Genomic DNA, 17,558 nt, shown 5'->3' on the forward strand with positions numbered 1-17,558 from the left:
TCTGGGCATCCACATACTAATGAAATAAACGTTTGCAAATGTATGCACTGTGAGTTGCATTGGATAAATGAATCTGCCAAATGCATAAATGTAACTGTAAATGCAGTTACAAAGTTAAACCTTAGGCTGAAAATCCACAAAACAATGTTTAAATGGAGGCCATAGGTAATTTTGAAGGCAAATGGTAGGTTTACAGTACAGCAGTGATGGCCGGTGAGGGTGCGCGATGCGTAGCTCGTCACAAAATGTATGTAGCCCCTCATGTGTGTGGCTCATCATTTCAAATTTGGCACATCATGTGAACCTCTGTGCATCACACGTGATGTCAAAATACAAGCCTGCTGCAGACGCTTTAAAGGGTCTCATGTGTAATAATGAGTTTAGTGTTAAGTTATTGTCTTGCGAGTATTTTGTTAACGTGAACTTTTATCATAAACCCTTTAGACGCGTGTGCAGCAGGCCCGTATTTTCACAAGACTAGCTTGGAGCATGGAGCGTAGGCTAAGTAATAAAAAAAACCAAAGAACAGTCCTAAGTGTGAATGTGGATAGCAGTGTAAACTCAATTGAATTGCTTTGGCTGATGATTTTTATAATAATGACTACTAAATAATATTGAAAAATTTTGACAAACCCAGATGATGTATTTAACTAATGTTGGGTTATTTCAAAAACCCATGGATGTCAAATAAAGTATTTTAAATTTGATGTTAATTTTATCCCAACGAATGGGTTTGTCAGTATTTTACCCATCCAGGATTTTTGGGTGTATGGATTAGCATTTTATGATCATGTGTAAAATAATTATAGCCTGGTCCAACCAGACTCGAAATGAAAATTAAGCGGAAACACGTAGGAGGGCGGAGCCATGCTAAAATAATTAAGCATTACTGCTATATTTTATAATAACCATTTATGTAGCCTAGCTAGCCTACTGTTAAATCGAAATAGACATAGCCTAGTAGGAAATTGTAGATTAAAATCACACAAATTAAAAGGACACGAACGAGTATAAGGTGTAAAGGTGTATAATGAAAATGAATGTCCTGACATTTTACTCTTTTGGGGACCACTGAGGAACATGAAGTTTCTCATCAAATCATTGCACAACATTATACTAAGTAACAGAAGTGAACATATCAATACGTTTAGACAATAACAAACTAAATTCATGCTATCTTTTTGTACAGAAATAAGCTGTTATAACTCACCGGTCCATGGGCTGCAAACAGGCCGCAACGCGTCTATACTCGTGAAATCGTTACTATAACAACGTGTGATGTCGGGGTGCGTTTAAAATATTTCTATCAACTCGAAGCTGTCAACGTCCTCAAACTGGCTTATTAAGAACATTAATAAATTAATCCCACTTTTTGGCAGCTTTAAAAACATACTTACAACGTGAAGTTACATTTTAATGCTTCTGCTAAATATTATGGAACACAGAAAGTGCGTCAATTCAATAATAACATTCTGGAAGTTTTTGCGCGTGAGGTTGCAGAGGTAAAAAAAAAAAAGTTGCAGAGGTCACGTGGTACAAGCAGAGGAGGCAAGTGGATGACGTCAAAGTACCACGAGAGCGAATCATTAACCTTCTTCTTCTTCTTCTCTTGATTTTATTGGCGGTTGGCAAACAACTTTCGGGTGCATTTACCGCCACCCACTGATCTGGAGTGTGGACTAAAGATCTATACTAACATTAAAGGAATAGTCTACTCATTTTCAATATTAAAATATGTTATTACCTTAACTAAGAACTGTTGAATCATCCCTCTGTCATCTGTGTGTGTGCACGTAAGCGCTGGAGCGCGCTGCGACGCTACGATAGCATTTAGCTTAGCCCCATTCATTCAATGGTACCATTTAGAGATAAAGTTAGAAGTGACCAAACACATCAACGTTTTTCCTATTTAAGACGAGTAGTTATACGAGCAAGTTTGGTGGTACAAAATAAAACATAGCGCTTTTCTAAGCAGATTTAAAAGAGGAACTATATTGTATGGCGTAATAGCACTTTTGGGAGTACTTCGACTCGGCGCAGTAACACCCTCCCTCTTCCATTATGAGAGTGAGAAGGTGAGCGGACTTTTCAGGCGAGTCGAAGTACTCCCAAAAGTGCTATTACGCCATACAATATAGTTCCTCTTTTAAATCTGCTTAGAAAAGCGCTATGTTTTATTTTGTACCACCAAACTTGCTCGTATAACTACTCGTCTTAAATAGGAAAAACGTTGATGTGTTTGGTCACTTCTAACTTTATCTCTAAATGGTACCATTGAATGAATGGGGCTAAGCTAAATGCTATCGTAGCGTCGCAGCGCGCTCCAGCGCTTACATGCACACACACAGATGACAGAGGGATGATTCAACAGTTCTTAGTTAAGGTAATAACATATTTTAATATTGAAAATGAGTAGACTATTCCTTTAACTGTTTTAGAGAAAAACCAAAAAAAAACAAAAAAAAAAAACAATAATAATAATATATATACTATAATTACACATCATTCTTTTTAATTCCTCAGACTCTATTAATTAATCTTGTTTTTCCTAAATATTTTAATAGGAGATCCCAACTCTTGTCCCCAGGAGACTTTACCAAAATATTACTAATGTCTTGTTCTCCATTTTGCCTTACAGCATTTTTTAACTCTTCTCTCTCTAAATCATACTTCTTGCAATAGATGAACATGATCCACTGTTTCTTTTTCTCCACAATATTCACACCTTCCGTTTATATGCTTTCCAATAACATATAGAGAACTGTTTAGACCAGTATGACCATTCCTTAATCTTGTAATAACCTTATCCTCTTTTTTATTTCGTACTCCAAATCTTGAACTCCCAACTAATGGGTTGTTTTTATAAAGATATCTTCCTTTACTTTCTTTGTCCCATTGATTCTGCCACATCTTTTTGATTTGTCCCTTAATCACCACTTTAGATTCACACTTACTAATATTTACATGTATGTGTTTATTCTCACATTTCACAGCCTCTTTTGCCATTTTATCTGCCCTTTCATTTCCATCAACACCTACATGTGCCGGAACCCACAAAATGTAACAGACACCTCCATTTTATGACATCTGAATAATGATTGTAGTATTTCATATAGTAAATCTTCTCTATTCTTAGAATTGCAAAATTTTAAACTCATTAATGCTGCACATGAATCTGATGCAATTACCACTTTCTCTGGCCTTACTTCCTCTACCCATTGCAATGCAACAACCATGGCCATCATCTCACATGCAAAGACTGATATATCATCAGTAAGTCTCTTTCCATATTCAATGCTAAACTCAGGTATTACTACTGCTGCTGCTGTTCTCCCTGTCATATGGTCTTTAGAATACATTTGTAAATAACCACTGTATTTCTCCCTTATATATGATTTAAATATTGTTTTATTTCCCTCATGATCATCTCTTGTCACTTCAAGGAGGCTAAGATCTATCTCTGGTTGTGGCACTAACCAAGGTGGTATAGTTGGTAGTACTACCGTTGGAGAATAAGTCCTATCCAGTATATTGATTTCACTTGCCTTTTTCCTAACAACCCAACCAAAACTCTTTGTTTTCCTTTTCCCATGTTCCCAGCATGGCTCAATAGCATCTATTGCAGGATGATTATGATGTCCTTGTAAATTCACCCACCCAATATGTCATCATAATTTGCTGTCTCCTTAACTCCAATGGCATTTCTCCCATTTCTACCTGCAACGCTGGCACAGATGTTGTTTTAAAAGCCCCACTGCATATCCTCAATGCTTGTGCTTGAATTACATCCAATTTTGTTAACAATGTTTTAGAAGCTGTCCCATACACTATACACCCATAATCCATAACTGATCTTATTAAACCTATATATATTGTTTTCAGAGCTGACCTATCTGCTCCCCACTCAGTTCCCACTAAACATCTCATAACATTTAAAACCTTTTTACATTTATTTACAATATTGTCAATATGAACATTCCATATGAGCCTCACATCAAACCACATTCCTAAAAAAATTGAATGTTTCAACTCTTTCAAGCTCCTTTCCATATAAATACAGTCGACACTCTGCTCCTATTTTTTCCTTGTAAAGAAAAGTGTTTTTGTTTTTTCCACCGAAAATTTAAACCCCCATTGTAAGGACCACTTTTCTACTATTTCCATTGTTTCCTGCAGCTGTTTCAACACATATTCTACATTTCTACCTCTTTTCCACAGTGCCCCATCATCTGCGAACAGAGATCTCCCTATACCCTGCCCAATACTATTATACACATCATCAATCATTATTGAAAACAGCAAAGGACTAATAACACTTCCCTGTGGTGTTCCATTATCTACCAAAAAGGTTTCTGAAAAGGTCTTTCCCACTCTCACCTCTATAGAGCGTCCATACAAAAAATCCTTTACCCATCTAAACATATTCCCTGTTATTCCTAATCTTTTCATTTTAATTAATAATCCCTCTTTCCATAATAAATCATAAGCTTTTTCCACATCAAAAAATACTGCTACCACTACCTCTTTATTCACTTGTGCTTTCCTTACCTCTGATTCTAAACATATTATTGGATCCATTGTTCCCCTACCTTTTCTGAATCCACTTTGATATTTTGACCTAAGATTCCTTATTTCCAAATAATATGTCAATCTTTCTGTAATCATACGTTCCATTATTTTACACATGTGAGATGTTAATGCTATTGGTCTATAATTTGATGGGTTGGTGGGATCCTTTCCTGGTTTCCTGATGGGTATTATAATGGCTTGCTTCCAACTTCCTGGTAATTTACCTTCCTGCCAAACCTTGTTATATAAATGTAAAATAACCTCTAATGCTACATCCGACATATGGTTCAGCATGGTATAGCAGATCTGATCTTTTCCTGGAGCAGTTAGTCCTGATTTACATATGGACCTTTTCATTTCCTCTAATGTGAATGGAGAGTTAATAGTATCATCCTTTTCTTCCTGTCTTTCCAGCAGTTCTTTATTTTCTTCACTTGTTTTTTGTCTTCCCCTTTTCCCCTCTTCTAACATATTTCTAGAACTATGAACTTCAACCAACACTTTAGCTAACATGTCTGCTTTCTCTACATCTTTACTAGCCACCACACCCCCTTTTTCCAATACTGGAACTCAATACACTCACGTCTTATTCCACTCATTTTCTTTATCATTCCCCATACTTCATCAATTGTTGTGCTTCTCCCTATTGAGTCACAAAATGTTTTCCAATAATTCCTTTTAGATTCTTTGATAGTCTTTCGAACCACTGCTTGCATTCTTTTATACTCTATGAAATCCTGAAAATTGTGAGTGTTTTTTAACACCTTAAAAGCTTTATTGCGTTTTCTTATTACATCCCTACACTCATCATTCCACCACGGAACTAACTTCCTCCTCTTCATACCCTCTTTCCTTACAATAGTCTGTCTAGCAGACCCAATTATTGCCTCTCATTTCCATAAAGTAATTCTACATCCTGTTCTCGATTTATATTTTTTAAATTAGATTCATTTATCTCTCTGAATTTATCCCACTGTGCCTTTCCAAATATCCATCTTTCTGATAGATCCTCTAATATTACACTTCTTCCACCACCTACTTTACACACAATAGGGTAATGATCACTTCCAATAGTTGACTGATTCATAACTTCCCACAAACAAATACCTGCCAATGACTGTGACACTAACGTCAGGTCTAAGCTTGACTCAGTGCCTGTACTACAATTAATTCTCGTAAAACTCCCATCATTTAAACATACAAGTCCCACAGATTCCATTAAATCCTCCACTATCATACCATTCCTATCCGTCTTTTCCCCTCCCCAAAGAGTAGTGTGTGCATTAAAATCACCACACCAAATAATCTGTCTACTATCTAGTCCCTTTATTGCCTCCAATGTTTCTAATTCTAACCTCTTACATGGATTATAGAAGTTAACAATGACCATCCTACCATCCTCTAACCAAACTTCAACTACTACAAATTCCAGATCTTTCCCTTTATCTATTTCTCTATATGAAATACCTTGTTTAACAAAAGTAGCACAACCTCCCACATTACCCCCTTCTCTATCCCTTCTTATGCACACATATCCTTGAATCACAAAATCTAAATTAGGTTTAAGGCATGTTTCTTCTACACATATTATATCAGGCTTACATTCCAATCCCTCAAGAAATCCTTTAAACTCTTGGCCATTCGACAGTAGACTCCTTGCATTCCACTGAAGAATTATCATAAGAAATATTAATCCTGTGACCATGACTCCCTACTAACTTGTTCCTGTTTCTTAAGTTCCTCTTGTACCCCCCTGCCAGATAGTCCATGAATATTTAAATATCTTGCTGCACTCTTTACTATTATTTCAATCTTTTCAGATCTCCCTTTAGCTTGGAAGGTGCAGTTAATTACTTCAGCCATGAAATACACAAAATCCTCTTTTTTAACAAGTAACATTTCTCCATCTTCAATCTGCCTCTTTGACACACGGTGTTCAGTTGTATGATTCTCTTCTATTTCTTTCCCCTTCTTCTCCTCTCTACTTTCCATCTGAACCAATTTTACTGCTTCTGCATATGATATGTCCTTGTTAGTTCTTATCTGCTGTACTTCCACCGCCTTCTTTCTTACTTCACATCCACCATATGCCACAGTATGTGCACCTCCACAATTAGCACATTTAATCACTGCCCCTTCTTCACACTTCCCATACTCATGCTCCCCTCCACATCTTCCACACTTTTGTTTTCCTTTACACCCAGCTGCAATATGTCCATACCTTTGGCATTTAAAACATCTCAAAGGAGGTGGAACATACACTCTTACATTGTAACTTATATATCCCACTTTCTCTTTATTTGGCAATTCCCTCTCTTGGAAAACCAGTAACACTGACAAACTATCAATCCTTTCTCCGCCTTTCCTTGCTTGCAAACGTTTAATGTCAATAACTTTCCCCCCTCTTATGTTTGACTTTAAATCCTCCAACTTTACCTCCACTGGGATACCATATATAACTCCTTTCTTAATTGGACCATCACCTGTCTTCTTGGCCTTCTCTACCGTTCTACCACATATTTTAGTCATCTTCATTACCTTTTCCCTCTGCTTTTCATCCTTACATTTGATTAACAATCCACCATCTCCCAACACTTTCGCCATCAAAATCTCACCAATTTTTTCCTTCAAATCACGAGTCAGTGCCACCGGACTAACTTTCCTTATTTCATGTCCTTCTTTGAACCTCACAATAACTTTGAACCCCTCTTCTTCAACTTCTCTCCTCCGCACTACCCTACCTTTTTTCCCTTCATCGGAACTACTACCTCCTATACTACTATTATTTCTAATTCATTTATTCCTCCTTACTTCCGTCCACTCATTTACATCCATACCCTCACATCCACCCTCACCATCTCCATCACTACTCCCTGACATCCTAGTCCAGTCACAGATCAGTTTATGCACCGCCAAAAAGTTTTTGTTCTCCTACCCTCGTCGTTGTGTGGCCCCGTGTTCTGTTCCTGCCATTACTCAGTACACTCCAAGCAATTGTCTTGATCTCTTGATCAGTTTGTGGTATCCAGATTTAGTTTGCTCTGAAAATTGTATTCAGGTGGTGTCCGAATCATTAACCTTATGGAGAAGTCTAATTTTGACTCGTTCTCGCGGTACTTTGACGTCTTCCGCTTGTCAATTCCGTGCATACATTGAGGAATATTACATTTAAATAGTAAGTAGATGGTGGTCCTTTCCTGTCTAGCAATGTGCGCTTATATTAAAACTAAAACAAACTTTTGTTTTTGTAAAAGTTCTGTCGAATTTCATAAAGTGTATTGAGTTGGTTCAATATTCGGTGTGAGAGCTTTAGAAAGGGTCACGTGATTTCCGGTAAGGGAAAAAAATGTATATTAGGTTTTTTATTATTCTTTTTTTATATTATATATTGTGAACAGTGAACATAAAATGTCAAATATAATAATAAAGATACAAAAAATACAAAGTCTTACAAAATTTGTCAAATGACAGCATAATTTAAAGTCATTGAATTTTTTTAGTGCAAATAAACTTGATTCCTTTTGAAATTGCTAGCCATATAAACCATAAATTAATTTGCTAAATTAATTTATTTATTGTATGTACTGTATTTGAATGTATGAACCTTCTGGGAAACGGTCTAATGTTATTATAACATTAGATGAACTCTTATGACTTTATTCTTATCTGTCATACTTAATTCAGAGAGACATCTAACATTAATGAATCTCACAGCCAAATCAGAATAGAAAATAGTAATAGGAAATTTCTCAAATGAAGTCATCAGTAAATTTTATGACCCCTACAGTAAATGCTGTATTGTCTGATGTTTTTTGTCTTATGTTTTCAGTGGTGGAATTCAGCTTAGTAACTTCCTTAAAGTTTGATCAATTGTGCATAATGACATGTGCAACAAATGGATATAGGGTGTCAAACTCATAGATTTGCAATATTTAAAATCAGACACTCTTTCTAAATTATTTGGGGTCAACCTCTGGGACAGCTTTAAAGGGACACTTCACCCATTTGCATTAGGCTTTGTATAGTTAGAACCCCAGTCATGTTTTTGAATGGTCATGCATCATTTCCTCAGTTGCCGCTGAGACAGGAGAAATACAGATTTCAGTGTTGCACTTCCTTCTTTCAATGATGTAAAAATCATTATTTTGCATCATTGAAAAAAGGAAGTGCAATGTCTTTGTTGAGGGAGTGAGACTACAAACACCCATTTTCTCTGTCAAATAGGCACCAAATTCTAAATGTATGTTACAGTTACAGTTTTGCTTAGGGCCCCCCAGCATCTAGGACCGGCACTGTTAGTACACATTTGAGGTTATTTTTGGCTTACTTTGAGTTTTTCATTTTTTGCAACACTATTACTATTATATGATGCATTCCTTTGTCTATCATAATTAAATAATTAAATAATTTTGGAGACAGTAGCTGTTTTTAAGTTTTTGATTACAGTTTTGCTTTAGCAGACATTACTAGACAATCAATTATTTAATAAACATTAACAAAACATTAATAAAAAAATAATACTGCCAAAACAGTTTACTGTCAAGCTATTATATTCATGTTATATATTTATTGTCCAACATTCCCAATTTTTCTGATGCATTTCCTTAATTAAATTTCATATGTTTGCATATACTGTATGGTTTTAATTCAGTATGGAAGAGGAAGACACAAAGTTTTTTAAATAAACCGTTAAAATGATTTGATGATTGTAAGTTATTCTGTGTTGTCAATGTCAACATTCAGTTTGGATTTCAGTTGTGTTGCAATGGAACGTTCTATTAAGTTTCACTTCTTGTATACCTTCTTTCTTTGGGAGCCTCATCAGCACAGCAGCTATGAGTTGAACTGGAGTGACGTCAACTCTCCTTCGACTGATTGGCTAGAAGAGGGGGAGCTGTCAATCTAGAACTAGTGGACCAATGGTGACACTAAAGCACGCCCCTGATTTACATGAAACTCTTACTGCAACTATAAAGTGCCGCAGGGATGACATCCAGGCGTACCGTTAAAGATCACGACACACACACATCTCCTGGAAATCCTGTATAATTCAACCAATCAGAGGACGACTTTGAAATCTGCTGAAGTGTTATCAGAAAGTGCCATATGCATGACATCTGAAGCTAAGACTGGGCTATGCAAGACTAGCAATTATTGGGAAAGGCAAGTGCAGAATGTGGAAAAACAGCAAAAGCATTCAAAAAATATGAGTAGAAAATATCATAAAGAAAAAAATGAATAATTTAAACAAAGAAAACATGACCTTGTATGTGATTTGGAGAACTTTGCATTCATGTTCGCAGTATAATTTCAAATGTGTTTAAAGTTCTGATCATTGCTCATTATTTTCTGATAATTTTGTAAATTTTGCCCATAGCTTTCATCAGACCTCTAAGCTTGTGCCAGGCTGCAGCCTTGTCTTTTCATTTACCAAAGATCATTTGCAACAATCTGCTTATCTCTCTCATCAATACAGCTTCCTGCCAAGATTAACTAGGGATAGGCAACGTCGGTCCTGGAGTGCTGATGTCCTGCAGATTTTAGCTCCAACCCTGAGAAAACCTTGCCTACCTCTGGTTTTTGGGTGACTATATATTACATTTTATATTAGCTTGGCTTCTTTTATGTATGTTAATATTTAAACAATGATAAAACATATTAGCAAGTAAAATAAAATAAAATCAACAATTAAAACAGAAAAGTTTTGAGTAGACTACCAAATTGTTTATCATTATCATTATGCGAATATATAGCCCTTGCTCACAAAAAGGTTGGAGACCCCTGCTTTAGACCTTGATAAGTTGTTCAGGTGTGCTCGATTAGAGCTGGAGCTAAACTTTGCAGGACATCGGCACTCCAGGACCGACATTGCCTACCCCTGAAGGAGCCTCACAGCCATACATCATCAGGACACTTTCTTGTAATGGGCCAGACATGCAAATATCATACTTGGTCTTATTAACCGATGTTAGGTAACCAATGGTTTGTTTCAGGCTGTATTTCTGCTGTAGTACAAAGAGTGCCATAACTTTGTGTTTTATTATTTTCTCTATTTAAACTTTTACTTTGTTCCAATGCTGAACTGCATGTTTGTGTGTGTATGTTAGATATGTGTTTAGTCTAGTCAATAAAGTCTGGTTCATATCACATGGGATGTTGTTTGTTGTTCATGCTCATATCTGAAGTCTCTAAAAAGATACTGCCCTTAAATTTTAGGATATTAATAATTTGGCCAAAAGAGTTATATCCTCCTACTTTATACTACTGTCCAATCATTTCTTTTGATCCAGATATTTATAATTGATAATAATCAATTTGTAGTATTTCTAGATAACATACTACATTTGACAAGTAGGCCTAGAACCGTGTACCTATACAGTAGTATAAGTTTATTGAAAGTGCATTGTTGCATTATGGGGTATACTTCAAATACTGGTACACTTTATAGACAAATGTAGTGGGACACCCCCGTCAATCAAAGATGTTTTGGGTGGCACAGTTACTCAGTGGGTAGCAGTGTTGACTCACAGCAACAAGGTCCTCGGTTTGAGCTCTAGCTGGGCCAGGAAGTCTTTCTGTGTAGAGTTTGCATGTTCTCTCTGTGTTTCTTACTATTTATTTTATTATGTGTCTTGCTTAAATTTGTTTTTCTATCTTCCTGATTAGTATTTTGTGTGTTAATGTGTTTCTTTGGACTTGATTTAACTCTTTAAAATGTTTATTCTGTATAGCACTTTGGTCAGTCTGGTGAAAACTTTTAAATCTGCTTCATAAATAAAAGAACTAGAACATGCCCCCCAAATAATCAAAAAACACCACATGTCCCACCCCCTCCCCCAATATTTGACGTGGCTCCAGACTGCGCCTAAAATGCTAGCATAAGCGACCAAATTAGAGCAGTGAATCAAACAATCAATTTTAACTTGATAATTTGTTACATAAGAGGTCATCATACTTAAATGAACATTCTCCAAGTTTCAAAAATATGAAATATGATGCCAGAGTAGAATTGAAACACCTCCCCAAACCCAAATACAACGACCACTTTTTTGTAATGATTCAGCTTTATTTTGTTTCATAAAAATTGTACAATCAAAGCATCATGTAGCAACATTGTAAGCATAAAGGATTACAAGTAACATTTAAAGTAAAAGAAATACACTTATAAAAATAAAAAATAAAATGAAAAATAAATAAAAAATAAAATAAAATAAAATACAACGACCACTTTTGTAGCCCCGCCCACAGCTTTGCCTGACACACGTGTGGGCCAGGGGCAAAGAAACCATGCAGTGTCTCAACAATCAGTAAACATCCCTTTAAAGATTGCCAAATGTAACGAAAATGACTTTTATACATTTTTCCTCAGAGACTTTTATTTTGACGCAGTGATTTGTTATGAGTAACCATGGAAACGGAGTCTTCGAAGAACATGGGAACAACACAGACGCTGTATACCTTAACTCGGAGGCTCGGAACATAATATTAGGAATTGGTTAAAATTTGTTTTTGATAAAGTTCCAGCTCGCGTGGGGAGTGTTTGTTTACTTTGTGTACCGCGGATTAATTTGTAAAGAAGCCAAAAGTCGATGCTGGATTTGCAGAGAGACTGTGATTAAAAGCATCACTAATATTGGATCTGACTAAATGAAACAGCAGTATACACAGTAAGTAAAACATTTTACTTTATTAAAGATAATGTTACTGCGTTTCACTATTGCTTTGTAAGAGATGTCCTGTCCGCGCTTACTGTGTTGCATACGGTAATTTAGTCACGTCGAGTTTTGTTTACTTTACTATACGTAACGTTATTGTCATTTATGTGTATTAGCACCCAGAATCTTTTATGCCTCAAACATATATGTGTTTGGCTGCTATTTTTACACATTAATGTTTTTAAAACATTTACCCACCACATGTAACGACGGGGAATGAAGCTATCAGTGGGCGTTTACGTCCAGGTCTTTAATGCGGCCAGCCCCTTTAAACGAACCATTTCTCCAGAGAGCCACTTATCCATGTAAAAAATAACGTTAATTATTGCTTTTGATGTTTTTGAATGTAAAAACCACGCGAACATCATAAGTAGACCTCAGACAACAGTATAAAACAACAAAATCGACAAATTCATGGCCCCTTTGGGAGTGCTGTTTTTGTCAAGGTCAATTTACACGTTATGATTTTGTTTGTATGCTTTAATGTGCGCGCAGCAGAAGTCTTTCATCATTTCTTGCGTTAGCGTAATAAAATGAGACGCAGCACGTTTCACATAGTCAAAGGCTCGGCATAACGTTCCCTGATAGAAGTGTTCGTTCTTCGTTCAGGGCTGAGTGCCAAAATATTGACAAAAAACATTAATCAAACAGTCGTTTTAGTGAAGCACCAGTGATGAGACGTGATCTGCAAATATAAAAGCATCTCCATTTGTGTACATACAGAGTTAATCTCTTCAGCAGTACTTAACTCATCAGAAACCTACTACCAATCTCTAAAACGGTAACATAAAAATACATATTCAGATTATAAATCAGTAAAATTCAGCGCATTATTACATTAAACGTAATAATATAACATAATAATGTTAAACAATTATATTTATAGTAAAAACGATCCCCCAAATACCACCTAGTCCTTACTAAGAATCAACTCATTATTTATGCAAATACCACAGCCAATAGCAAGTCTCCAAGTGCAGCACCCTTCAATATTTTTTATTTTGTTTTTAGTAGCTGCTCTGTTTATTAAAATCTGAAAATCCAGATGACACGCAGTGTGATTATCGTGCAATAGATACGCCAAATTCCGATTTTGCGTGCATATGATACGCCAGTCCTTCCCATTCACTTATATGGCGAATCGTTTCGTGACGTTTTATTTATTGTTTTCTCATTTGTTTTCTGTTTTTTTTTTTTTTACCATTTTCGCTTGGGTTTAGGGTTAGAACAACTTTTTGTTATATAAAAATGACATCCTAACCCAAACCCCAACTCTAACCCCAACTCCAAGCGACCATGGCTTAAATATAGACAAAAACTTAGAGAAACCTGTATATTAAATAACCTGCTTAAACAAATGTGAAATCTAACCCTAAACCCAAGCGAAAATGGTTTAAAAAACAGAAAACAAATGAGAAAACAATAAATAAAACGTCACGAAACGATTCGCCATATAAGTGAATGGGAAGGACTGGCGTATCATATGCACGCAAAATCGGAATTTGGCGTATCTATTGCACGACAATCACACTGCGTGTCATTTGTACGCATCTTGGTGAGAACGGGTAGAATATGATATATGGTAGATATAAATTATATAAAATGGTTACAGTAAGCATACAGTATAGTAGGTATATTCATTCATGCAGTCGTAAAAACAATTTTTGGCGGTTTGTAATCATCAGTTTATAGTGATGAGTGGGGAGATGAAGCTCTTTTTACTTAGAGATCCGCCGCCTTTGGTAAGCAATTTACACTTTATATGCTACAGATGGACGTATACATTTTGCTGTTTTGATATATAGCGCGAAATGTTTCGGTCCCCCCAAATGTTCAAGCTGTGAACGTTACACACACTTCGGTAATTTACTGGAGTGACAACCGAATTCTCCTTACTTATAAACTCTTGCAAAATGTAGATACGTTATAGTAACCTTTACAGAAACCGCATAGTGTGTAACCGAACTGAAGAAATAGTTGTTGATGAATTTTGGTTCCTTTAGTAAAAATTATGACTACCACACTTTTACCACAAAAAACATGGTTTATTTTCGCAAGGGAAGTATGCTTTAAGGCCTCTCTTCTAAAAAAAGCCCAAGTTAACCCAGGGTTTAGTAATGTAAACATATATGCATTGTGAAACGTGAAACAGATAACCCAGGAGTCAGTTTACCCGGGGTTTACTTGTACTGCAGCATCATGCAATAATAATAATAATAATAATAATAATAAAGAACAAATAATATAATCGGTGACATAGTTTTCTCCTAGACAAATAAATACCATGTAATTATTTTACAAGAAATAATACTGCATGCTATATGATTCATTGTGAACTACGCTGAGCCGCTTTAAACCAGATTGTTTTCTATTTTTTTCTCTCTCTCGCCATGAACCAGATGACATCACATTTATAATTGGTGATGTCATAGAGAACGCTGCTCTCATAAAGCGCTGTTTGCAGTGTGTTTGGTCATTCTATGTTGAGGCTCAGAACAGTAAAGGTTGACAACATTCGGGAAGACACTGCAAGGGAGGTAGGAAAGGAAACCTTACCAAGCATTACAACACAAACTTGGCACAACAAAGTCTAAGTTTTACATTCAGATAAATTAAACACATACTGTACAGAACAGTCGGCAGAGGTTTGGTGTCCTTGTGTAATTCAGCCTGAAGGTGGCACTCTAATATTGATTTACAGTCATATATAGACAGTATTATTGTATTTGGATATTTTGTACATGTACATATGTAAGATGCTAAGTTGGTTACACAGCTACTGAATTGATGTAACCAAAAGAACCTGTTACATATGTGTTACAGACTTGACACAATGTACCAATATAAGAAAGTACTTAGTGCTACATAATATATGTTACTAAGGTATGAAGCAGCCCTAGCTAACACATGACAAACAAATGTATACATTCAGTAGCCTACTGTTGTAACTACTATTACATGCTGTTAAGAGTAACAGGGAAATTCAGATTTTTATTATTTATTTTCTTTAAACGCTGCTACATCAGAAGAACCAAATCTTGTCTTAAAAATCTAAAACAGCATGGTTACATATTGCCCTTTTATATTGTAGTTGGTTAAAAGCACTTTTTATAATTTTGTGTGTTTCATATTTTGTCTCTCTGTCAAGATATGCTATACCTGTTCAGGAAAAGCTGCCTGCAAGGGAAAACATAAACAGATCAATCACCCGTCAAGATCTGCATTATCAGGTATTGTGCTTGAGTGTTCTTACTTTGTATCTACTAACCTTATCTATCTGTACCTTAGTTTATATAAACTCACCTGTACATAGCTTAAATGCATGTAGTGACTTCCTAATTACATCGGCATTACAGAATATCATATAGTGATAAGCTACGTAAAAAGTGTATTGGGGTTGTACTGTACTATACTTCATGTGTATCTACATACCAACACTGCAAAAAAGGACTTTTTTACTTAGTATTTATAAATTGTTTATGAAAAAAGTAAACTTATTTCAAGAAAATTTTTCTTATTCTATTGGCAATTTTTTTGCTTGTTTTAAGCACTAGTTTACTTAAAGTTTATATTTATTACTTATATCTATACTTATTTTCCTAAGTCAATTTGCTCCTCAAGACAATACATCTTAATTTAAGAATTTTTTGATATTTTTCCTGAAAACAACACAAAAATAATGAGTAAGAAAGTCATTTTTTGCAGTGAAGATTCATTTCTCATATGAGTTAAAATGTATTAATTAGTTGATTTACATATTAGAATATAAAATTAATATATTTGAAGTCAAATGTCACACTGATACCATTTAATCACACAGCCTAACTAAATAACATTCAACATGAATAACATGCAGTATTCAAAACTTTTCACTTCATGAACAAAGAATGCAACCCTTTGCAAAAATCTCTGTTTTGTTACTGAGAAGATTTCCAGCATAGATATTTTTTACTGTGCCTTCACGGTGACATGCCTCTATGATTCTTGGTCAGGTGCTGTAGTTTTTTTCCTGCTTGTCATTATTAAGTTGAGAACAAATTATGTTTTGTGGCACTGTACCATTTAAGCCCGTCTGTAAATAATTATGAAAATAATTGGCTGTACAAAGTTATTTATGATGTATTTATTTTTAATTTTAAATATGTATAATTTTGTGTATAGTTTAATAAAATCATGCATGTTACCTGCAACAAATCAATTACAACCTATAAACTATAGTGATTGTATAACAACTGTTGCTGCTGACCTAAGATCAGCAGGGAATCTCTATGGCTAATTTAAAAGACATGTATAGTTTACTGATATGTTGAAGGCTACTTTTTGTTGTAAATTGAGTCTTTTGGGGTATCTTAGGGCTAGAATTAGTCAAGGGAGTTGTATGATTCTTTGGTTCACAACATCCTATTCTGAAGTTTGATCAATTGTACAGTACGTAAGGACATGTGTAATAAATGCATAGAGAGTTAAGTTTATTTATTATTAAAGTATTTGTCAGTGAAACAGTTATTTTAGGGGAAATGTGAATAATTGCATTGCTGGCTGATTGTGTTTAAATCACACATATACTTGAAAATTAACCATGGTTTATTATAGTGAATGTGTAGTTGATTCTCTGTAAAGCACTTCCTCTCTGAAACAAGCTCTCATTTAAGAGTTAGAAGGGCCTGCACTATCAGGAGTTTTATAATCTCTATATTTAGAGATTATTATACTTTGTTTAAAAGGATCAACAAGAAATTTTAAAGACCAAAATCTTTTTCAACGTTCAGGCCAGGATTTGCCAAGTCAGCATAAAGTTTGTCTGCAAACTTTAGCATGTAGTTAAAGATCATTATACTCTGTCCAAGAGGCACCCGGAAATATAACCTGAAGGCCTCACGCTTTTAGAAATGAAATGCTGATACGTTGGATGATAAGTTGGTTATGATAAATCAACACCATGACACCATATCCAGCAGCCATATCACCCTGTAGCCCAAGACAGCTTGCCCACTGAAGCTAAGCAGGGCTGAGCCTGGTTAGTACTTGGATGGGAGACCACTTGGGAAAACCAGGTTGCTGCTGGTAGAGGTGTTAGTGAGACCAGCAGGGGGTGCTCACCCTGTGGTCTGTGTGGGTCCTAATGCCCCAGTATAGTGACGGGGACACTATACTGTCAAAAAAAAGCACCGTCCTTCGGATGAGATGTTAAACCGAGGTCCTGACTCTCTGTGGTCATTAAAAATCCCAGGATGTCCTTCGAAAAAGAGTAGGGGTGTGCCCCGGCATCCTGGC

At 35.6% G+C, this 17,558-nt stretch overlaps 1 pseudogene; it reads left to right on the forward strand.

Moving 5' to 3' along the window:
• The first annotated feature begins 17,234 nt into the window (after positions 1-17,234).
• Positions 17,235-17,351, forward strand: LOC135767518 (5S ribosomal RNA; annotated as a pseudogene).
• The last annotated feature ends 207 nt before the right edge of the window (positions 17,352-17,558 follow it).

The sequence above is a fragment of the Paramisgurnus dabryanus genome, chromosome 6 (assembly GCF_030506205.2).
Source record: "Paramisgurnus dabryanus chromosome 6, PD_genome_1.1, whole genome shotgun sequence".
NCBI classification, from domain to species: Eukaryota; Metazoa; Chordata; class Actinopteri; order Cypriniformes; family Cobitidae; genus Paramisgurnus; species Paramisgurnus dabryanus.